This window comes from Thermobia domestica, chromosome 2 (assembly GCF_964235325.1).
Source record: "Thermobia domestica chromosome 2, izTheDome1.hap1.1, whole genome shotgun sequence".
NCBI classification, from domain to species: domain Eukaryota; kingdom Metazoa; phylum Arthropoda; class Insecta; order Zygentoma; family Lepismatidae; genus Thermobia; species Thermobia domestica.
The window spans coordinates 364,024,967-364,050,006 of record NC_137455.1 but is presented as its reverse complement, the minus strand read 5'-3'; the positions used below and the strand labels follow the sequence as shown (position 1 = coordinate 364,050,006).

The following is a 25,040-nucleotide window of genomic DNA, read 5'->3' as shown; positions in this document are numbered from 1 at the left end:
GATCATGTCCGAGATTCTCCAAATTTGAACGTCTTTGTTGCCTTGTGAAGAACGAAGCTTTATGAACCATTATTCTTTGCAGAAAAAAACGTTGATTGGAGCATGAGAGAAAATGGATCATCGAACGGCGTCCGTATTGAATCTTTGTAAGGTAGGTAAAAAAGAACTTTGATGTATTACCTTGCTTTTCGTATAAAGGATTTCAATATTACATGAGGGCGCCGAGAATATTTTTTTGCAAAGAGGTACATTCGTTTTCGGACACCCAGTACTTTTCAGATAACGATATCCAGGTTTACTGAGGTGAAACATTTCTTGTAGGGTCTAAGGCATGAACTTGAGATGATATTTTGTTGTGTTATAAGATCTACTAATTAGGCCTATGTATGTCAGATCTTGTAAACCAATTTAACATTAACATTTCTTGTAAGTGTACTGTATACACTGCAAATGATAATTTCGTGAGTTACAAGCTCAATTAAATATACATTTCAGATTTAACAAACCTGGTTAACAATTGTGAAATACATTTTTTGTAAGTATATGAACTCTACAAAATCTACTTTTTAGTTTTTCTTCTATTGTATGCTTTTCTCAACAATTGGAAGATATGTTTCTTGTAAGTGTACGAAGTTAAAAGGAGATTATATTGAGAAATAAAAAAATATCCCCGAAAAAAAGTCGTCTTTATTTTTCACTGATTGATTGAGCAACCTTCGTAAAAACGTGTTTCACTACTAGAATTCGTTCTTCTCACGAAATTCTTTTATATATAGAATTAGAAATTGAAGTTATGTATTCATTTTTCAAACAACTCTTGGAACTGAATAAATATTAAGCAGGGGCGGTTCCATGCAGGGAATCTACCAGGTTCATACCTTCTCCAAACCTTCGTAATGCGATATACATTTTTACATTAAAATTATACTTGTTTAGCAGAGGAATGATTGATGTAGCCCAGGGCCGTGCCGGAAAAAATCAACGCCTGGGGCGAGAGTATACGACGGCGCCCCCATACATATATTCCAAGCAATTTTTCCTATCTTTTTCCTTTATTCTCCCGAATTTTTCGCCCCCTTACTTCGGCGCCCGGGGCCGTTGCCCCGCTCGCTCCCCCCCGGCACAGCCCTGATGTAGCCTAAACATTTTATGTTACACTCCATCTGTACTCCTTCTTTTTTTATTAAAAACAATCTAGTTCTAATTTTTTTTTTCTAAAAATATAGGTAAGAGTACTTAACAATTACTTATCGTCTTTTCGGGTATAGAACTGGCTTGAAAAAGCTGTAATACTATATACCAGCGTTTCTCAACTACTGTGTCGCGAATACATGTCAGGTATCGTGCGAGATGCTTACTGTCTTCTAAGATCTTCCACAAAGAAATTATCTCTGGAAGAAAATAAAACTTACCGCCACAGGTAAAAGTGAGGGGGAACGCGGGAGACATCCTACCACCACTTCCAGAAAATATATGTGACGTCTAACCACTTTCTAAAAAATTACAATGGGCAAAGATAGGCAAGGGGGACAGCTTGACGTCGTGCGTCCCCCTACGTTTTCAGATCTACTTTTACCCCTGCCTACCGCCTATCGACTTAATTTCACACTTAGGGATGCGAACGAGACGAGTCGAGACAGGATTTTGTTGACAATATTCGAGTCGAGACACGGCTCTTTCAATAGAAAAACATACATTTTTCGAGTCGAGACGTCACTTTTACAGCACATTTTCGAGACGAGACACCCACAAATCTTGTCTCGTGCGCATCCCTATTCACACTTGTCTCCAAGTTCAAAACTCTAAAGTCTGCTTTTAACGCTGTTTATTTTTCTTTGGAAAGAAACATTTCACGTGAGAGTGTGTCTATCAAGACTTCGTCCACGCATAGATATGCTTTTCAAAAAACGCCAGGGACAAACAACTCACTAGTTTTAAGTTTGATGTTTTTTTTATATTTCTTTCTCATATCCCTGCTTAAGAGTCATTAAGTTTATTTTATGTTAATATGTTTCTATTCAAGAGCCTTACGTAATTTGCTTGTGAGATTTGTATCTCATAGTCGTTTCATAATTTTTAAAAAAATATTATATGTATTTTTATATGTTTGTTTTTATAGCATTTAGGAAAAAAAATCACATGCAAGAGTGATGCGAAAGTTTGAAACGTACTTTGGTGTGCGCCAAAGAAAAAAAAAAAAAAAAAAAAAAAAAAGATTGAAAAATGCTGCTACATACGATAATTCTCTTTACATAATAGAATATACAATAATTTTAGAACGCACAGTTTCTTTTTTCAGTTATTGAGTGTGGTAATAGCTTGTATATGTGCATTAAATAACTATAAAACATACACACTGAGGTTTACATATAACAATCATTTCTGATAAAATAAATCAATAACGATTTGAGAATTAGCAAATCACAACCATGCGTCCATTTTTCAAATTCAATTATCTGTACGAGAGGTAAAGATATTGTTGTTCCGAGTAATGTTCATAAGTTTTTTTTTAAATGGTGAGAACAGTGACTGATTTGGAGCTCTAAACTTAAGATTACTACTGCTAGATTAGGTAATTATATACTGTATTTATAATTGCTAATATTAGTAGTATTATACTCAAGGCTGGATTAACCCATCTACAGGCCCGGGACTAGAAAAAATATGTGTCCCCTGAGCAGTGGCGTATTTACGATTTTGTTTCGGGAGGGGCTTTGCTAACTTTCGGGGGGGGCTTTGCCTGGAAATGTGAAAATTCTTCAAGATATTTCATTTACTTTACTATACTAAGTAGAATTTCGGGGGGGGGGCTTAAGCCCGTAAGCCACACCCTAAATACGCCACTGCCCCTGAGGATTACACCTAATACATTTCTGTGAAAGTATAGTAGGAAAGATAAGGGAATATGTGTCATATTTTTGGTCATATTTTATTTTATGATGATGAGTGTATCTTCACTACGGTATTCTTTTTAGAAAGGCAGTTGAGATTTTGATCATAGTGGAGGCCCCTATCCACCTGGAGACCCGGGGTTAAAGCCCCCTAACCCCCCTCTTAATCCGGCCCTGGTTATACGTGTTTCTACTACTATCACGTGCATAACGAATATACGAATAACTTTAAAGACGTAAATCATTAATTTTGATCTTTGATATTAGGAACTCTAATATAGCATAACACCGATTCAATACTATATAGTGTCTTGCAGTGTTTCTTCCAGAAGTGTTTTTGGGGGCATTGTCCCCCTCCCCCCGGAGCTCTGAGAGTGTCCTCAAGGAGGAGACCAAAATAATACATCTATAATATAATAATAAATATAATAGTGCCGTATGAAAATAATATGTGCCCCTCCGAGAACTAGGGGGCGCGGTGGCTCAGTGGTAGAGAGTTCATCTCCCGTGCTTGGTGTCCCTGGTTCGATCCCAGCTCGAACCGTGTGGACTTTGTGCTGGACAAACACCGTGCTCGTGTATTTTCTCGGGGTCCTCCCGTTTTCTCCCACTTTCTTCATTCCATCATTTCACTCATTTATCATTATCACCGTCTCCTTTAGCCTAACCGGCATAATCGTGGGACGTTAAACTTAAAGATTTCATTTCATTTAATTTTTTCCCTCTGAGTACTAAGGGTGCCCCGTTGAACATTTTTTTTTTTCTGAAAGAAACACTAGTGTGTTGTAGGTTAGACTCCTCCCTTCCCCAAGAAAAAAAAAATATCCTTCGACGCCTCCGAACAAAAATTTCTGAGTGAAAGCCTGGTGATAACTAAGACGATAATATAGCTTCAGAGCTCGGTTTTCTTCGTTTTTTATCTTCTGTGATTCAGACTAAAGATAAGCAAGAAAAAATGAATGCCTGACAGCTTAAGTTTTATGTCCACAAGGATAATAACTAAACAGCAAACAAAGTAGATTAATGCTCTCTCCAACTATATTAATTACATTCTCCATTTTTTCTTCCTTTTCTCCACTTCTTTTCAGAAAGACATTAGCCGTCATCAAGAATTAATCAGCGTTGTTCTTCTCCCATTACCATTTAGGGTTATGCTCTATGTGGTAGTGGAGAATGGAACAAAACGTACCGTAGTATTAATGCCAGGAATTCATATGAATGTACGACCATATTGATCGAGATAATAACAACGTGCTGCTGCCATATTAAACAACGCCGACAACATTACCTGCACGCGACATGCTTTTTTTTTTTTTTTTTTTTGTATTCTAAATTAACTTATTTAAAAGTTTCGTGTTTAGTACGAAGGTTCATTCTTATTATAAAGGCTTTTATCTTCTGATTTTACATTTTTGACATCCTACAGTATAAATTTCGATTGAAAATTTTATTTTGATTCTTCGTTGCATGGGTTCATTATTCATATATATACGATATACAAGGGAGCCCATCAGGGGGGCAAGGTGGGGCACTTGCCCCCCTAGAGGAAATTGTACTTTAGAATATCGAAAATCCAATAGAATTTTTACATTAGTTACAGCAAAATTTGAAACTATTTTTCAAACGTGACTTATACTTGCTCCCCTTTGGAAAGCACAACATGGGCGCCCATGATGGTATACGTTATTCACAACTGGCATTTCTTTCTGGTCTCCAATTCTAGAACACGAGCCTAGTAGCTTCATTTCATATTTTGTTTGGAGGGAGACATCCTTCCATACAAGTTGAGTTTAACATTTTTTTAAAAATTTATTTTTCATCATTGTATTGGGTAAATACAACTGACCAAAGAACCAAATGTACGAAGTGTGATTAAAAAGTACGGTGAATGTGGTTAGACAGTGCTATTATCTGTGTTATATCCATTTCAACTAGTACGCCCGGTACCGGTAGTCTAAACCCTTTGGTACTGTCAGCAGGGCCGTGCTGTGGAAAATCAGCGCCCGGGGCGCGAGTATACGACGGCGCCACATAATATATTCCAAGCAATTTTTCCTATCTTTTTTCCTTTTCTCTTCCGAATTTTTCGCCCCACTTACTTTGGCGCCCGGAGCTGTCGCCCCGCTCGCCCTCCCCCGGGCACGGCTCTGATTGTCAGTGTCGAATTTGAATGAGCTGTGACATATTACTTGCCTTCGAGGGCAGAAAAGTGAGTACATGTTAAGAGTCTTCATCCCGGCGAAATTAAAATACCGCTAATTTTACAGTAATTATGTGATATCTTCAAATAGATAAAAGATAATCGAAATATGGAACAAGAGCGCCCTAGACAATATTATTTTACATAAGAAACCGTTATCACGACTCACTTATCTGCTTTCGATTTCGAGCCATTTTGAAAATCGGCATTTATTTTCGCGTTTCTAAACAGCTGAAAACGGAAAGTCACTAGGTGACTTGTGATAACGGTACCTCACGCAAAACAATATTGTCTAGGGCGCACTTTTTCCATTTTTCAATTATCTTTTATCTATTTGAAGATATCACATAATTACTGTAAAATTAGCGGTATTTTAATTTCGCCAGGATGATGACTCTTAAGAGTGTTTTTCGCAAGCCAATATTAAAGTTTGTTCTAAGCTGCAAAACAATGCCAATGAAGCTCACAAAAAGTATGACGATGAAGTGGTGCTATATCTGGAGAGTATTGAAGATTGTTTACAAGTGGTATGAGCGATTCAAAAGCAGCAAAGAGTCGGTTGAAAACGAGCAAAACGATCGGGACGTCATTGGACGTCAAAAATAGATAAACACGTACAAAAAGTGACATAAACGATTTGTTCAAACACTCGAATGACTACTCGAGAGCTTTCCGAAGAACTAAACGTCTTGTATGGGTTAGTGTAAAGCATTTTCACCGCTGATTAAATGGGCAAATAGCTTCCTTTTTCACCACAAAAACACGTCGTGCTACACTTTGCTTTTGATCCGCGATTTTTTGACCGAAAAAAATATTTCTATCTGTCCACATTCGCTGTACTCTCCAGATATAGCACCATGCGACATCTGGCTCTTCCAAAAATTAAAACCGTGCTTAAAGGAAAACGCTTTGACACCAATCCTGACATTCAGAGGGCCATGACAGATAGCTCAACGCCCTTCCAAAAGGCGTCTTCCAGAAATGCTTTCAGTCATGAATTCAACGTTGAGATAAGTGCATTGGTATCCAATTACAGTAATTTGAAGATTAAATGAAATTCCATATAAACTTATTACTAGAAATTATAATACTTGTAACAGTTTCGGTAATGTAATGTGCTGGCGAAAGTATGTGACAAGCACCTAACTAAAAGTTTGTATTTTGGACCTAATTTTAGAAAATACATTTTGTACAGATGGATGTAAAAAAATGAAAGGAAAATTTGATTGGCTGTGGAAATGTGGGTGCGTCTTCCTTTCATATTTTGTGGATATTTAAGTTCCTATTCTTAGATTGATTTTTCATAACGTGTCTGACGAAGGCGATATTACATTGTCGAAACTGTTAACAAGTATTATTTATGTTGCAATGTTCTATAAGTAGAGTCAATGGTGTACACGAGAGTTTTTTCAATCCTTCACCTTTGTATTATAAACAATATCTTATAAATTTTTGTGCCAAGTTTCTTTAAGCCTTTAAATGTATTAAGTCAGGGCCCAAAATTTCAAAGTCAGTGGCAATCGCCAATCCAAAAATCGCCAAGTTTCTTTAAGCTTTAAATGTATTAAGTCAGGGCGCAAAATTTCCAAGTCAGTGGCAATCGCCAATCCAAAAATGATGATCGCCAGTGTTTCTCACGTACAAATTACGGGAGGTCCCCCCATGCACGAAGACAAACCATTTCGATTGAAGGTGGGAAAGGAGGAGCGAATTACAACGTTGTGAAGATTTTACATTCTGCGTTTTCTCTCTCTCAGTGACAATTATTTTCATGCGGAACAGAAACTGCGATGCACTGTGAGCTTAGGCAGAAACCATTCCTAGTAAACACTTGTCTCCAGGTCTAAATTTCTAGTCGCCAATGGCGACCTGGCGACCGGAAATTTTTCGCCCTGCCCTAAGTAAATATTCTCAGTGTAAACTAATTTCTTGTCGGCACATAATATTGTCTTAGCTCATAGTGGCGTGAGACGGGAACGGACTCCGTAACCCCTGGCTTTCTCGAAAGCAAGTATTAGAGAATTACATTCTGTAGCTCATATTTGCCTCGGAAGTAGGTATTAGAATAAATCTCCGTAGCCCATAGCGACCGCGGAAGAAGGGTATTAGATCCCCGTATCCTACGGCAACCTCGGGAGAGGGGCGTTTTAGGTTATCGATTAAGTCTGGCACTGATATATTCTTGGTCCCGTCGTTCGCTTATATAGCCGTTCTTTTGGAGGGAGGACCTATGGAGGAGTTGTCGGATTTCTTCGTGGCTTTCCGTGTCCTCTTCGTTTCTTCCCGTCGGCTACCACTGTTTGTATATAATTGTAAAAAAAAAAAAAAAAAAAAAAAACAAAAAAAAAACACGTGTTTATAGTGAGAGCGTGTGGTTTATATCATGTGAGGATGTATGGATCCTTGCAATATAATGTATTTGTTGCTTTCGTAATTTTTTGGTTTATTAATAATATAAATATTTCCGAAGTTATAATGAACAAGACATAAGTTGACTCAACGCACATGAATCTGAAACTCAGAGGGTTGTAATTGCTGGACTGGAGACTTCTCTACAGGGAGTCTCAGGTTCTAGTCCTGGTAGAAAAACATTCAAAGAAATACAGTCATTTCAGTTTCTTCTTGGGTAGGGGACAGGAGTCCTCGATATAAATAAAATTTCGGATTTTCATTAGTATATTATTTATCTTTTAATTAAAATGTATATACTCTCGAACTTAGGAGGGGCATTTGCTCCCTGCTCTCCTCAAATGACGCCTCTGACGAAATATAGTGGTCTAGATAGCTTTGTAAATTCTATATAGCCTAACAGTTAATAAAAGACGTAAATAAGAGCCAGTCAATCAATGCAAGTATATTCTAGAGAACGGGAAAATAAAAATTGAAAATAGGCAGAATGTTAATACATTTTATTCTTTAAACAGAAAACTACCGATCATGCCACCAGTAAAAAGTGCCGACGCTTGGGTACATTTCTAATTACGCCTATTATGCTAATACACAGTGTGTCTACTAAATTTCAAGATTGGCATCACCAAACGGTTATTATGTGTAGCTTTTAGCACCGAGTGTGTTGTGCATTGTGTGAAGAATTCAGGAATTTATGTTCCGAATTTTGTGAGTTATAGTGATTTTTTCAATGAATTGCATTTTCTTTGTTAGTCATGGATAGTAAAATGGAGCAGAGAGTAGCCATTAAGCTTTGTATAAAAATTGGCAAAACAGCCACGGAGACCGTGGACATGATTCAAATAGCTTAGAACAATGATGCCGTTTCTCGAGCGAAAATTATTGTGTGGCATCGTCGTTTTCGTGAGGCTTGGGAGACGGTCACGGACGACTTTAGACCTGGCCGTTCGGTAACCGTTCTAACTAACGAAAATATTGAAAAAGTGCGAGAAAAAGTGACGAAAAATCTTTGTCAGTCCCTCAAGGTGGTTGCGGAGGATTTGAATATAAATTGGTAAGGACACTGTTTGGAAGATTGTGGAACAAGATAGTTTATTCAGGTGGCTGGCTCTTGTTGCACAACAATGCACCGTGCCCCAGAGCCATTGAAATGCAGATATTTGTGACAAACAAGCAAGTGACATATTTCAACCATTCGTTCTATTCACCTGACTTGGCCCCACCAGACTATTTTTTGTTCCCCAAGGTCAAAATTACGTTAAAAGGAAAACATTTTGACTCAATTTCGGATACTCAAAGGGATGTGAAAAAGGAACTCAACTGTCGGATAAGAGAATTCCAGAAAGAATCCAGAAACTATACAGCGGTGTAATTGCCTGTATACAATAAAGAGGGTCATAGGTATATTGAAGATTAGCAGCCAATCAAGGTAGTTCTCTTCTACATTATTTCCTGACAATGCCAGTGATGTCCAATGAAACTATTTTAAAACACATTTGTTCATGAGTCACAAGAAGAAATGAAAGCAAAACTGATGTCTTAGAAGTAGCGCCTTTACCACTGGTATTGTGCTGCCAAAGTGTCTTGAGCCGTGGCAAAAATGCGAACTAACGCTCATACCCTCACACACCCACGCGTTGAGCCAATAAGGGTTCAGCTGCTGCTAAGCGAAAGAAAGCGAGTGGAATTCCTTCAGCCGATAGCAGCGCTTGCAACGGAAGACTAGGGATCAAGTCGATGTAGCATATCTATAACAGTGCCTTGCCTGGATATATTTCTAACTGCACATTTTACACTAATTTGAAGATCCTGAACCCAATACATCCATTTTTAAATATATTCGTCCACGGTGTCACGAGAAAAGAAAACCTGAAAGTTGAAATATTTATACAGTAGACTACTAGGAGAATACGTTTCATTTTGGACATAAAATGCACCAAAACTGTCACCAATCAACTTAAAGACACCAACACTATGAATTCCACACTAATAGTGGTCATTTTCAATTATTTTTACATGTCACCATCTCCCTTTAGGAGTACTAATGAGAACTGAATTTGGATTTAAATGACATCGGGAGTGTCACTGTTCATCTGATCAACCCGAAAACTATGGTTTCGGCACATTGTTAAAAATAATTTCTTAAATTTGAGAAACCGTTTCTTATCTGTGCACCGAGACAAAATTTTCTTAGAAATGAGATTTGCGAATTTTCATTTGTAAGGAAAATAAAAGTAGATTTTCTCGTTCCGCTTTATGCAAAATTATCTATTTTTTCTTCATTTTTCATTAATGAAAGTTTCAAACTTTTGTTTCTAAGAAAAAATATTCTCGGTGCACAAATAAGAAACAGTTTGTCAGATTTAAGAAAGCATTTTTAACAGTGTACTAATATCGGAAATTTTTGATAATTTTTAATTATGTCCCTTGTCCCCCTCCCCAAGTTGCGGCCTGTATTTGGATTTAAAAGCCATCGGCAGTGTCACAGTTTATCTTAGCGACCCCGAAAACTAACCTTTTAGATCATGTTTCAAGGAATCCAATGACATGTATGCTTGAAAATAGTTAAGTTGGATTCAGTGTCCTCCAAGATATAAACAAAAGTGCAAATAGGAAGGTATTTAAGTGCACTGGCGCAAATCCCGGTGGGGATGAAGGGGACATGTCCCCTCCTATCTTGGAACTGGGGGGAACTGTCCCTCAATAATCCGATTTGAAATATGTTTTGGGGGGGGAAAATTTAATGATTTGTGTTCGATTGTCACAAAAGAAAGTGAGATGAAATTGGTGTCCCCCCAAAATAAGCCTCAAATCTACCCGCCCCCTAATGTTGAAGACAACTCTGCTCCACTGATCCTTCACAGGATTGTTTTTCAACTTCTCAAATATTTTGAGCATCGCTTAACAAACAAACAAACAAACAAACAAACAAAGAAAAAAGAAACGGTCTTACTTGTCCCCCCTAATGTTGAAGACAGATTTTCGCCGCTGTTCAAATCTGGGCACCTTTTATTAGTCGCAGCATTCTTAGTTTTTTTTTTTTTTTTTTTTTTTTGCCTACTTTTGTGTAACGTGTTACTTCTTAGTATTTTTACCCTTACGCGGAAAGAGAGGAATTAAATTAAAAAATTGTTCTAGTTCTTTTTCGAGCACCCTGCTGCACATTCTATCAGAAAAAAAAAGAAGTGAAATCTTTTAGTTTAACGTCTCACGATTATGCCCTTTAGGCTAAGAGACATGGATGATTAAAGGAAGTGATGATAATGGAAAAATTAGTGGAATGACATTCTAGGAGGGAAAGAGAGTACCACAAGGAAACTAATGGACATTATATTATCCAACTTTCAGTTTAATATCCTATGATTATGCACTTTAAGGTAAGGGAAACGAAATCTTAAGACAAGTTAATGATGATGGAAGAATCGGTGATGTGAGAAAGTGGGAGAAAACAGCAGCACTCCGAGAAAACTCAAGGATATAATATTGTCCACCACAAACTTACTTCTCCGGGGATTGAACCAAGGACCAGAGGGACACGATGGCTTAGATCTCAGGCGGGGTGAGATCTGAGTCACTGTGCACCCCTTCCATCACAAAATTCATGGGATAAATGAGAATATCGAGGAATAACTAAAAATAATTTTTTCTGATATGAGCGAGTTATGGTTCGATCTCCAGCTCAGCCAAGTGGGTTTGGTGGTTGACAAATACTGTATAGGTGGATTTTTTCGGGGTTCTCTCGTTTTCTCCTACTCTTGTCATTGCGCCATTATCAAGTATTTCATTATTACCGTCACTTTTATCCTCGGTGTGTAATTGTGCAAAGTGAAACTTAAAAAAAAAATTAAAGGAATGCCAAAATATGCTTATGCAGGCCTGTATCCACGGGGGGCAAGGGGGGCCGGCCCCCCCTAAACTTTGGCTGGCCCCCATAAAATTTCACGGTAGGCTTGCAAATGAACTATAATATGGTGATGAAGTATAATATGATTGGGTCGGGCCCCCTCTAACTTCTACCGGCCCCCCCCTAAATTTTTGGGCTGGCTACGGGCCTGTGCTTATGGTATGATAATTACAACCGATATCTACCCTCCTTCATGTTTCAAGCTTGAATTTAAAAAAAAAAAACTTTTTTAGTGATATCTTACGTCATAAAGCCTATGTACTGTCAACATTTCAAGTTTCTTGCTTAAGCAGTTTGGTCTGGGCGTTGATTAGTCAGACATGGCTTAAAAATAAATAAATTAATAAATAAGTTGATTGTCAATAAATATTTAAAAAAAAATAATGCAAATACCGAAACCAAACTATTCCATGTTCCAACACTGATATTTTGCAACTCCATTTTCTATGTCATGTAGGTATAAAATTTAATAGGCAATAGGCTTCGGAGTTTCAATGTAGCTTTCACAAATGCTCTCCATTGACATCTGTCCTTAGCGAACTGGAGTCAGTTCTATTTTGTATTCCTATTTCTGAGAGGGCCGTCGTAATACTGTTCTCCTCTCTCCGAATAGGGTCTTAATGGTCGTTCTTCGATAGGATTTACAGTTGAAGCTTTTAAAGTGTTTCTACTTTCTTCCATCCTGACTACATGACCTGCTCACCTAAATCTCCTAGACTTGATGACCCTAGCAAAGTTTGGTAAACTGTATAAATTATGTAGTTCCTCGTTATCAAGTTTCCACTATTCCCCATTCCCGTTCCTCTTGGGTCCGAATATTCGTCTCAGAATTTTATTCACAAACATTTGCAGTCTGCGTTCAGAGTAAGTGACCATGTTTCGCAACCATACAGCAAAACGTAAACAAAACACAAACATTTAATTAACTAATTGCAAATTCCTGTTAAATGATCTATTTCACACTGATTAATTTATCCCGATTATTGGTGTACTTTGTGTAACATACGATAATCATGACATCCCTGTATAGAGAACCTGGTTCTGTGTACAGTACTAAAATCTGTATTAAACATTTTCAATCTGTTCCGATACTATTCGCTAAAGAACGTATAGTATATACCTATTCTAATTCCTGACTGTGTAATGGTTCATGTTTATAACACAAAAGTTTTTCCTTACAACTTTTCGTGTCACAAGGATTCAACTTCTTCTTCTTCTGTTCCTTTTAGTATTCAAATCGAATGTGCACGTGAAGGGGTGTGGCAAATGATTCTCAGATCAATTTATGGGTCTGTTATGACATGAAAAAGCACTGAGGTAATGCTCGTGCAACGGAGGTACAACTGCTCACCGTGTTTGTGCGTAGGAACACGCAAGACATTTGTCATCAATTTAAATTTTCTGTTTTATGTCAGAAACAAATAACTGCTTAGTTGGTAGTTTGCCTTATAAATTCTACAATGGTATTGACGATTAACGGGAAAAAAGATGGGACATATTCAAATCGACAGAACTTGTTGAGCTGAACACAATGTATACGAGTGGAAAAGCTTATGTGTAGTTTCCTAGAATAAGGGGGAAAATAGTATTTATTTGTGAACGTAAAATTAATGAAGTAGAAGAAATATAACCAGAGCCGTAGTTAGGGAGGCGAGCGGGGCGGTCGGCCCATGCGCTGATAGCAAGAGGCCGCCGAACGAACAAGAAGAAAGAAAAAGTTTTAGAAATTTGTAACGACGCGTCGCCCCAAAATGTATTGGAACCCTATTAAATCAATATTGTCGTCAGTTTGAAAGAAATAGATTCTTGCTCGCTCCGCTCGTGACCCAAACATTTCAATAAGAGCGACAACAAGTTTTTACTTATTACCTTAAGAAGTTATTATATATGATTTGTTAATGACGATGTGATATACGAGTTCACGAGTAATGACATAGTGTACGCAGGAACATTTTCAAACTCAGAGCCAGTCAAAGCCTGAAATACGAGTTCAGCGTTTTCATGGTGATGAGTTTGGATCGTCACTTTTCACCGAATCGGATTAATTATGACATTGAGAATGAACCTTTAGGGAAATTCACAAAGAAGACTGTTTCTGAATTTTTGGGCCGCAGTGGCTCAGTGGTAGAGCGTTCACCTCTGGTGCTAGGGGTCTCGGGTTCAAACCCTGCTCCCGCCAAGTGAACTTTGTGGTGGACAAACACCGTGTGCGTGGGTTTTCTCGGGGTTCTCCCGTTTCCTCCCACTTTCTTCATTCCACCATTTCATTCATCTCTCATCATCACCGTCTCCTTTAGCCTAACCGGCATAAACGTGGGACGTAAAACTCAAAGATTTCATTTCATTTCATTTTCTTTCTGAATTTTTGTTACATTCCACAAAATATTTTTACCGTAGAAAAATCGAAATTAAAATGCTATTTGTGTGGTGACATACAGAATTACAAAAGTTTACAATTATTTCTGGAAATTAATGCTGTCATCGATTTTGAACATGTTAAAAGCACATAGTTTCTAATGTATTGAAATTCTATATCTTATCGATCGGATGAAACGTAAATAGTTGTAAATTTCCATACCTGTTGTCCATGTAGAACATTATACCAACCTAAGGTAGTTTTGTCAAGTTTAACAAAAATTAAAAAAAAAAAAATCTTGAAAACAGCTCTAATTTGTAAAAGAATACATAATGATAGCTTTTGGCTGTTGCAATAGTCTGTCCAAGTAACAAGATAATAATTCAGCTAGTATAACAACGAAAGATGCTTCTCTTATATATACAAAAATAAAGAGGAAAAGCTTGGTAAGATAAATATAGGGACACCGAATTCTACTTTGCCCTGACCATACCACTTAAAATGAAATATTTCAGTTTGACGTTCTGCAATTATGCCCTTTAGGCTAAGGGAGCCTGGTGGGATGAAAATGTTGGAGAAAACGTAAGAATAAAATTTTCGCACGGAAGAATAAAGTTTATACAAGATATTTGAAAAATATGATGCGTCAGAGAACAAGAAAATCAAGCCGTATTACCAAAGCTGTGAAAGAAAGAAATAACGTTTACGTGGAAAAGCTTACGCAATCTGTTTTGACACTTATAAGAGTCATACATTTTTCTACATGTTACAATATTTTGACATAATATTTTAATTTCTGAAAGGAGATTTATCTTAAAGATGAAACTGGAGTCCGGCAAACACTTAACCTGTTTCCTCTCTTCAAAATTTCAAAGTTCGAAAATATGAAGAACAGCAATAAAACTTCTATGATCACCTTATTACCCTTCAAGTGGACAATTCTCGCAAGCTCCCATATTATCTACAATCTAGATTACAAGATTATTTCTACAAAATTCCAAAGGTCTTCTTTTCATAGTTTTGGAAATTTAGTAATGACTAAGTAAGTAAGTTAATTCACAGATCTGAGTCAAGTTATTTTTCTTCAATCAATTCCATTAGTATTGTCTAAGAAAAAAATAAACGAAATCTTCTAGTTTAATGATAGAACGTACAAGCCTCTGTCCTGCCGGAAGGCTCTTCCGAAAGGACTTCTGTATACGAGCAGCCGTCCTGCCGGCAGGACGCACCTCCTCAATAGTCCTACTGCAAGGACGGAACCTTCCAACACAACGCATATTAATATAAATATAATAAACAGTATAAGAGTAAGTTTAGTGTTTCCCAGTTATCACCGAATTCGCTCTACTCCACACACGATTGGTGTTTGGTGGATCAAAAAAGGAGCGTAAACGTTGGAGTAGTACCTTTAGAAAATATCTCGCCATTATTGAACCAACAGTCGTACCAACATGATTCTTTTTTTGCGCTAAAACTAGAGTTTATGCTCTTTCCAGCAACAGAACTGTCTGTGCCGCTGGACTATACAAAGTGCTCTAATTTATAGATAAACATGGTAGGACTTTTAGGACGTCACGTTCTGCCGGAAGGACGTTGTACGTTCTAAGGTTAACGTACCACGATTGTACCCGTTAGGCTAAGGGAGACGATGGTTGAGATAAATCATGAAAGAACAATTGCTGGAATGAGAATGCGGGAGGAGTACCCCGAGAAGTCCCACGGACACGATATTGTCCACCACACCTTACTTGGGTGAGGATCGAATCATGAACCCCATACACCAAAGCTAAGCACTGTACCACTAAGACACAAAGCCTCTTGAATTGTCTACGAGCATTGCATGCATTTTAATAGTTGTATTTGAAGCAGGAAGTATTAAATGTTAATGTTCATTAAGGGTAATGTATATTGAGGGAAATGATACACGAACATTTTTTTTTTCAAATTTCCAATTTTCCCCGATAAAACAAACAGAACAAACTGTTTATTCTGTGTGTCAAAACTACCGAGAATTTTACAGTAATATGGACGAGACATACATCTCCCTGCTAGAAATATAAGAGCATTTTCACAGCTATCATGCATCCTGGACGTTGTAGGGAATGGCATTGTACAGATCTATACGGGTTTTGTCCATCTGAATGTTAAAGACACTTGCCCCTTTCACAGACATAATATTACTAATACATATATAAAAAATAACATACGTTGCTAAGCAACACAACTATCTGATAGTCTGGGTCGCATTTTTAATGGTGACCTTACGAGAACTTTGTCCTCTGTTCACCATCAGATTGTCTGCTAAAACGCTCTGGTAATTAGCACACATTGTCTACTCTACCCATACATTACAACAATACAACTTGTTATTAAGCAAAGTACGTGTCATGCCTCTGGTCCTATACATTCCGAACTTTGCTCTCTTCAATCTAAGAGATTGTTACATACCACCTGGATAATGTGACCAAAGAGCCTTTCATAAAATTTTTCGTAGAGGTTTATCACTTAAATTCGCGTTTTCACAATTTGTCTCATTTTATATATAAGCGGTTCGGGGACACATAATCGTATGTCACATTTTCTAATTTTTGAGCAAAAGTTGAAGAAAAGCTTGACAATTACCACGTAATTCAATGCCATTACACATACCAAACAAGGTTGCACTGCCAACTGCATGTACACTCATGTCCAAAATGATTGTCGCATATCTCTAACTTCTTGTTGTAAAAATATAATTTGATAATGATTTTGAGGGATACTTTTAATACTGATACTATCTGTATAATCGAAAAATGTATATTTTTTTTTGTAAATTTCATAGGAAAAGAATTATAAATACGAAAATTAGAGTGAGTAAAACAAAATGTTGCTAAACGACAAGAAAGTTTTATTTTCGTTTTATTGTTCTTATTTACTGTTCTTTTGACATGAAATTTGCCACATACATGTCTTTACGGATTAAACACATAATAACATTATAAGGAATACTGGGCGAATTCGTTATCAAATTATATTTATACAATAACATATTTATAGACATGCGACAATAATTTTGGACATGAGTGTACATTTCCAAAATTAAACTACTTACATACTGTTCTAATGCACGCGGAGAAAGTATCAAATGAAGATGTTTCAAAATAGATGGGAGAGAAGAGTACCCTCTACTACTTGCGCTATTTCGCTTGGTAATAATAATAATAATAATAATAATAATAATAATAATAATAATAATAATAATAATAATAATAATAATAATAATAATAATAATAATATACTGTTCTGTAATTCGATTCCAAAACTTTTCACCTAATAACTTAATTTTTACCGAAAGTGGTGCTTACAATACATTCGCCCGAGCCGGTCATATATAAGGTATCGTAGTTTGGCGCCAAATTCCTTCTAGACTGTGGCACCAACTTTAAGGATTTTTGGTACATGGTAAGTAGTCCATGGGGCCTAACACAGAACGTTAACACATTACTTCTCCCGAGAATTTTCTTAGAAAGGAGAAACTGCCCCTAACAACGACATTTCAATGCTAACATATGAGGTAAAATTTAACAACGATGGCACTCATATTTAAAATTATTTGAACTGATAAGCAAACAGTTTTCTTTTCTTTTCAAACACTTTTAAATTTTATTTCTAGGATTTTAAGCCATTCGTTTGTCAATTGTGCAGCTTTGTGTTTGTTGCTTTGAAATGAAATATTTCTGTTCAACTGTTTCGTCCCTCCTTAATCTTTATTATTTTTTTTTTTTTAAATAATTTGGAAACTATTTTTTTTAGTTGGAAAGAATGAAGTTATTATAAGAGGAGATGAATTTTAAGATAGCGTAGTGTCCTAAAATGTCAAACAATATTTTATATTAACCACTTTTACTTTTTTAAATTTTTACAAATTCAAAGGAGCCGTTTGTGAAAAGTATAAACTCCATCACCAAAAATGAAATTTTATTAGGCTGTTGATTATCAATTTTTACATAATCTTTAGCATAAAATTATTTACAATAAAATCTATTTTATCATTTCAAAATTTTGATTACTAGGAGACTTGCCATTCTGTTTATATGTGAGCTTTCTTTTTTTTCTTTTTGATAAAATAGATATTGCTATTAATAAAATGGGTAAACTTACAATAGCAATATTTTGGTCATCCTGTCCCTTCTAAATCCAGTGATTGAAACTATCACCACAAAGAGACTAGCATATAGTCAATGCAAATCTGCCGTAATCTCCGTTAAAAAAAAAAGAAAAATCTTCAATATCTCTTCTAAAAACTTATATAGGCCCTTCCTTTCACTTTTACATCCTTCATTTGTAAGATAGTACCTGTTTGTCTTTCTTTTCTAAACCTGTTTGCTTTCTTTTCTTAACCTAAAACTATTAAGAAATTGGAAACTGGCCTATTATTCTTAAATAAACATTTTAAATACAGGATCACAACTGGTAAACATGTCCTACATTCTGAAAGTTGTACGTAGACGAAAAAATTCGTTTTATTTTCTTTTTTCAATAAACTGCACAATATTATTACACAACGTCCCACAATTATGCCCTTAAGGGAAAGAGAGACCATGATTAAAGTAACTGAATGATGATGGAAGAATTGGTGCAAGGAAACGGGAGGAAACCCACCGAAAAGGTACTGTCTACCACAAACTTACTTCGCCGGGAATCGAACTAGGAACCCTACGCACCAGAGCTAAGCGCTCTATCACTAAGCCAGCATGATCCCTTGTTGCTTTGAACAGAGCCTAGGAAGTTAACAGTTCAAACATTTCCAATATGTCTCAATACAAGATATTGTGTTTAATTTAAAGGTTAATTCTAATCTTTAATTGAGGCGCGGTGGATCAGTGGTAGAGCGTTCACCTTTGGTGCGTGGGGTCCCTGATACGATCCCAACTCGCGCCAAGTGAACTTTGTGGTGGACAACCACCATGTCCGTGGGTTTTCTGGAGGTTGTGCCTCCTCTCACTTTATTCATTCCAGCATTTCATTAATTTCTCATCATCAGCGTGACCTTTAGCCTGGCTGGCATAAACATGGGACGTAAAACTTAAAGATTTCATTTCATGTTTCTAATCTTCAGTGATTAGCAATAAATAAATAAATAAATAAATAAATAAAGAGTAAGACAATTGTTTAAAGAATAATAGTATCAAGTTATTAGATAGTGAACGATCGTAAGAAAGTGTAGAAATGGAAAGAAATAGAAATTGATTTATGTGGCTCAAACTGAGGCTGGGCGAGAAAACAGATAACTATCGTCACACTTTTACTAAAATTGTGTGGGGTCCGCGGTAGCTCAGTGCAGAGCGTTCGCCGCTTGATCTTGGGGTTCCTGGGTCGATCCCAGCTCGCGCCAAGTGAATTTTGTAGTGTACAAACGCCGTGTGCGTGGGTTTTCTCGGGATTCTCCCGTATTTTCCCCTTTATTCATTCCACCATTCCATCCATTTCTGATCATCACCGTCCCCTTTAACCTAACCGGCATAATCGCGGGACGTAAAACTCAAAGATTTCATTTGATTATTTTTTTTCAAATGTGTGTCCTAAGGCAGAATGAGGGTTCAAATCTCTCCCTGGGAATTTTACTACAAACATATTCTCTCTGTGGGAATTTTTCTTCTCTTCTATGCAACACTAAATACAGCGGTTCAAGTCCCACTTTAAATTGTTTTGTTCTATGTATTTAAGCTGCTGATAAAGGACATAATATAAATCAATCAATTAATCAATATATATAATAATATTGAATTATTTGATAGTAATCGACTTATATAAAACTCTTCATGATTATAATTTATTCAATCACTCATCTCTTCTAGAAATTTTCAGGCAAGCAGATCATTCAAAAGAATGAGACATGTTCTCAAATATAAAGAACTAGGTTCAATTACCTGCTTTGTTGAGATAAAATAAGAAAAAAAAAGTAATATGTTTCATTAGTCAGTCAATTTTTACTATTCAGCGACCCCGAGTACTGTGGATTCGACACTAATATCAGTCATTTTCTATCCTTTTATATATATATATATATCCCTCACTTATTTCCACTGTCAAAGTGAAACGATAAAAAATCACCTCAGGCTGGAGCCTCATGTATGTGGAAATTTTTTTTATCGAAATAGGTCGGGTGGTCGGTGTGATATTAATTCACAAATATATATACACTTTAATTGTTATTTATCTAGATAAATAGAAAATAGATAGCGTCCCAGACTGATTGCCGAGTCTAAAAAAGATAGACTATATATATTATTATCATTTCGTTTGTACATATCTTTTTTTCCATCTGACAGGAATTTAACTTCCATTTACCATCTTCCATAACGTATGGTCTTCCACCAAAATATGAGCAATAATTGAGTCTTCACGATATCGTCAAATATTGTAGTCTAATTTCTCCTTTCCTTATCTTTCTTTCTATAACATTCATAACGAAATAACGTTGTTTTCTTGTCAAACAATATCGTAAAGAGTTTAATTTCCTCTTTACATTATTTCCATATTTCCGATCCGTATAATACATGTATGATACAATAAAAAGTATATACTATATGTGTATGTTCCAGAATACAAAGTAGAAACTGGATCCAGTTGGCTAAGGACAAAACTCAATGGAAATAATTTGTGAACGCGGCATTGAACCTCTGTATTCCATAGAGGTTATGTATGTTCTAAGTTCATCATAACTCTCGAACGCCTGGAATAGTTTTAACTAACCTTGGCACACGCAGTGGCAGAACTAGAAGATAAAAACAGGGGGAAGGAGAATCAGAATCTAGATTAAGATAGGTATATTATGAATTTATTATAAATTTTAAAAAAATGTGTAAATCATAGCTTCAATTATTTTGTTATCTAAAAAACTACAGTATTATTTTGTTATCCACTAGGCCCCCTGCCCCGGGTTAGATTCGATACTGGATACACATATGACTGACTCACAATCTGCAAAAAATAAATATTAACGAGGTAAGAAACTCCTAGCACCCTTAGAATTTAGGATGTGTAGGCGGATACGTTTAACAACATGATAGGCAACACTTCGTAACATAAAATAATGTTGGTTGCCTACTGAAAAGGGGCAATACTTTCACTGATATGCGAGTTCCATGGGAGGAAATAATTCAAATACATTAACCGTGGAAAAAACAGACCCGTGGAACAGAACGGCATTTCAGAGAGAGAGAATGCCTAAGATAGTGCTCATATTAATATATTCTACTCAGTTCTTTATGTCTCAATATTCTGCATAAACATTATTCTTCTGGTACGAAAAGAGGTCATTTCACCTACTACAATATAATATTTCAAATGAATCATTCGATGAGACTTCTTCACTATTATTAAATTAATGAGTAATACTTTGTCTTCTTTTCCCTAAGGTTCGTTTCGTTATTTCTATTCTTGTTTTTACTTCCTGGTTTGCATTTCAGATCTTCATGCTTATTCAGATCTTCATTAAAAAACTATGCAATTATTTTATTCCCACCAGCTTCTTAGGTAATCCTTTTCTCGTTTAGTTAGTGGAGACGCATCGTGGGTATAGGTTAGCGTTTGCACCTTCGTTCTGGAAGACCAGAGTTTAATTTGCATTGAGATACCACGCACTTCAGCTCCTATGTTGAGTTATAGGTCTACGTCTTATATGGTCTCGGTGCTGAAAGGAACGTTAACCATCGGACGAATCAACTGACCATCAGCGTTTTTTGCATTGTTGTTTATGTATTGTTTTACACATTTATATTTATTGCAAATTCTTCAAGACTTAATGTAAATATTTTAAGATAGGACAATGTCGAGAATACTCATAGAAGCCATCGAAAACTCAATAATAAATTCTCATTAGTTAGATAACAAGAAAAACTTCGTACTAAAGCTGAATTCTCTACCATTGAGCCGGAACCCAGGGTAGCTCAATGGTAGAGCGTTCGATTCTAGTATCTGGGGTTCCTGGTTAGATCTCAGTTCGCAGCAATTGAGCTTTATGGTAGACAAATATCGTGTACGTGAATTTTTTCGGGGTTCTTCCATTTTCTCCCACTGTCTTCCATCCACCATTTCATTTATTTCTCATCATCATCGTCTCCTTTAACCTATACAGCATGAGGAGCTGGTTTCATTATTATGCAATCTAACTTTCTTGAAGGAGAGTTAGTTTGCTTGAGAATGGCATATAATCTCAGAGTTCATTTTCCACGATTGTCTAAGCAAACGTCATCTCAACCGAATTCAAGCCCCTGTTGAGGTTTCGAGCTCACATTACAAGTAGGCTCCATCCTCGTTTTCGTATAAAAGGATAGAAAACACAGAGTCTTAAACTCAAAACTCTACCACTGAACTGCTGCGCTTCTTCGAAAATTAAATTTATGTTCGGTGATAAAGTAAAACTTCTCGTTCATCCACAGAATTTCTTTACGGCGTGGGAGACCTGGGTTCGATTTCCCGGCGGGAGTTCATGTGGTTCAGATTCCACATTAATCAATAGGTCCATGTCATATATAGCCTTGCTGCTGAATGGGACAGAATTTCTTTCATGTTTGTGAACACTTAAATACTGCGCTTAAAAATTTTTAAGTCTAAGATTAACAATATTGAAAGTCTACAGGCTAACCTAGGGCTGCAGAGCATTTGAGATAAAAAAAAAATACTCAAAAGTCATTTTGTGAATAAATACTTCTTCAAGATATGAAGGTTTAATATTGTCATTGGGAATTACGAATACATCGAATACATAATCGTCTTAATTTATTAATACAGTCTCCTCAATTTACCTGCTGTATCTCAATATTTACATGGAGAATAACATTTCGTAAAACTCTAAAATGTCGAAATTAGCACCGAAACCAATGTTAAAAAAGAAAAAAACTATAGCTGCATTTCTCCGCTAGATATTAGAGTATGTTTGTTGTCTACATATCTTACTAATATGTAGTGAATTTAAGATACCCACGGATTACTAAACAAGTATTTTTTATGAAGTAAGATATCTTGGTTTTGACATTCCGGCATTTAATAGTCCGAAACAGATTAATAGTTGTCGGTATAGTTGCAGCAATGTATAGTATTTAATACATTACTGGAATATATTTATAATATTTACAGCAAGGTTAAGAATTGTACTTTGCATCTATATATGAAATGCAATGTATAACCTTAATATAAGTATACTGTAAATATTATAAAAAATATTCTAGTAGAGTATTAAATATAATAATGTTTAATTTTAAGGTAACTTTTCTGGGTCTGGAACATATCTATCCATAGGGTAATTGTCCCAATAATTGACAGTGTACCAGTAATTGACAGTGTCGTCTTTTTTCCGACGCAACAAGACTGCGGGACTAGGTACAAGCAAATGCTGCCACCTTTTCTTCCTTTGCAGTGTTGTTAATCCCACACCACTGTTAATATTTGCCTCTAAGTAGTAGTTCTCCAAAGAAAACAGAAAAGCGATGGACAGTGCAAAATAGTACTATAATAGCTATATTAGCGAAAGAAATAAACATGTTTATCCAGGTGGAAACTTATAAATCAGCTTGATAAGTTGGTAGAAAATTATATGGTTCATTAGAATAAGATATTAGGAGATGTCAATTACTAGGTCACAAGGTGTCAATTACTGGTGACTCTCACAAATATTGGTGTTAATTACTGATACAATGATCAACTTTTCGTATACATATTGTAAAAAATAATAATTATTAGTCTATTATTTTTATGATGGTCTATATAGATGAAGGAAGGATGCCTTCGTACCTCTACGAGAGATCAGTAAGCCAGGCTCATTTAAAGGGTGAAGAAACTTGCAATTTGTCAAACACTGTTCTTATACTGTCAATTATTGGGACAGTTACCCTAGATATATTGTATAATGGTGTTATGTTTCTTTTTCAGTAAAATATTACTATCAGAAACTTCGAAGCGAGTTATTCCCGTTCAATACTCTTTGCTTAGTAAGACCTACAGCTAGTTTGTATTTCACGTTCAACTGTAGTATGTTCGCATCTTATATATATCCTAGGTAAAGAAAGAGTTTTTAAATAGTAAATAAATACTATTGTTATGGCAGAGTTTCGCTTCCTACTGATTATAAAAGAGGGGGAAAATTTCCGTAACTAGATATAAAAAATCTGTTTAGTACATTGCCACTCAAATAGTACTGGTTTACTTTATAAATCCAATATATAGCTTTTAAAATATACAAAGTGCCGCGAAACAACTTAGATGTCAAAAGTAATTTTTCCCATAATTCTGTTTGTTGACAACTAATATTATTTTGTATTTCTAAAAAAAAGGAAAAGAAAAGAAAGAAAGAAAAATAAACAAGAGTTAATGCACGGTCTTACCTGTGTACTGGTGATCGATGACCTGACCGTACCGAGGAGTTCGGTCACTTTGTCAATACTCTTCCAATTGGCTTCCTCGTAAAAGAAGGCGCCAAAGGGTTGGGGGCGCTAGTGTAGCGCGCGCGAAGAGAAGAGAGAAAGAGAGAGAGAGAAGACAAAAAAGCGTTAGATAAGAGAGGCAGGTGAAGTGGGGATAGAGAGAAAGAGAGTGTGTGTATGTGTCTGTGTGTGTAAGAGAGAGAAGCACCGCACGCTTTTCCGTCACTTGATCGAAGTCACGTGACAAGTAACCTCTTCGCGAGCTACCAGCACTCTGAATGGACCGCGTACTTGGTCGTCGCTAAACTTTATAAAATGTGGCGGGCGGAGCTTTCGGGGGTCGAAGCCCATGCGCCGACTCCAAAAATCTTCTCCTCTGCAATGAAACTGTAATTTCAGATCACAGAATTACCTTGTCTTTTATTCTTTCATTCAATAAGCTTTATATACACAGTTTATATAATTCAAAATCTCCGGTTAATTACTAAAGACCTGGAATATTAACATTACGGACAGTGTTAGCTGTATTTAAAAAAAATGGCAATTGACGTATGCAAGTGAATATATCCTAACGTGTATATACACTAAAGCAATAATTATTCCCTAAGCCTAATGCTAAATTCATCCTTTCACTGTCATCCTAAATTTCCAGTATTTCATTTATTTACAATCCAGAAGCAAAGATAGGAGTCAAGGTACACTCATGTCCAAAATTATTGTCGTATATCTATAAGTATGTCATTGAAGGAATACAATTTGATAACGAATTCGCCCTTTATTTTTTATAATGTTAGTATGTGTATAATCCCAAAAACATGTATGTGGCAAATTTCATGTCAAAAGAGCAGTAAATAAGAACAATAAAACGAAAATCAAC

The 25,040-nt window shown here is 36.2% G+C and overlaps 1 protein-coding gene across 1 annotated transcript in view; it reads right to left on the bottom strand.

The window, feature by feature from the left end:
* Scp2 (Sarcoplasmic calcium-binding protein 2) overlaps positions 1-24,433 on the bottom strand; it is a 545,558-nt gene extending 521,125 nt beyond the window's left edge. The window contains exon 1 of the mRNA XM_081749372.1: positions 24,125-24,433. The gene's annotated coding sequence lies outside the window, so the exon portion shown is untranslated. The remainder of the gene's footprint in view (positions 1-24,124) is intronic.
* Between the last annotated feature and the right edge of the window lie 607 nt (positions 24,434-25,040).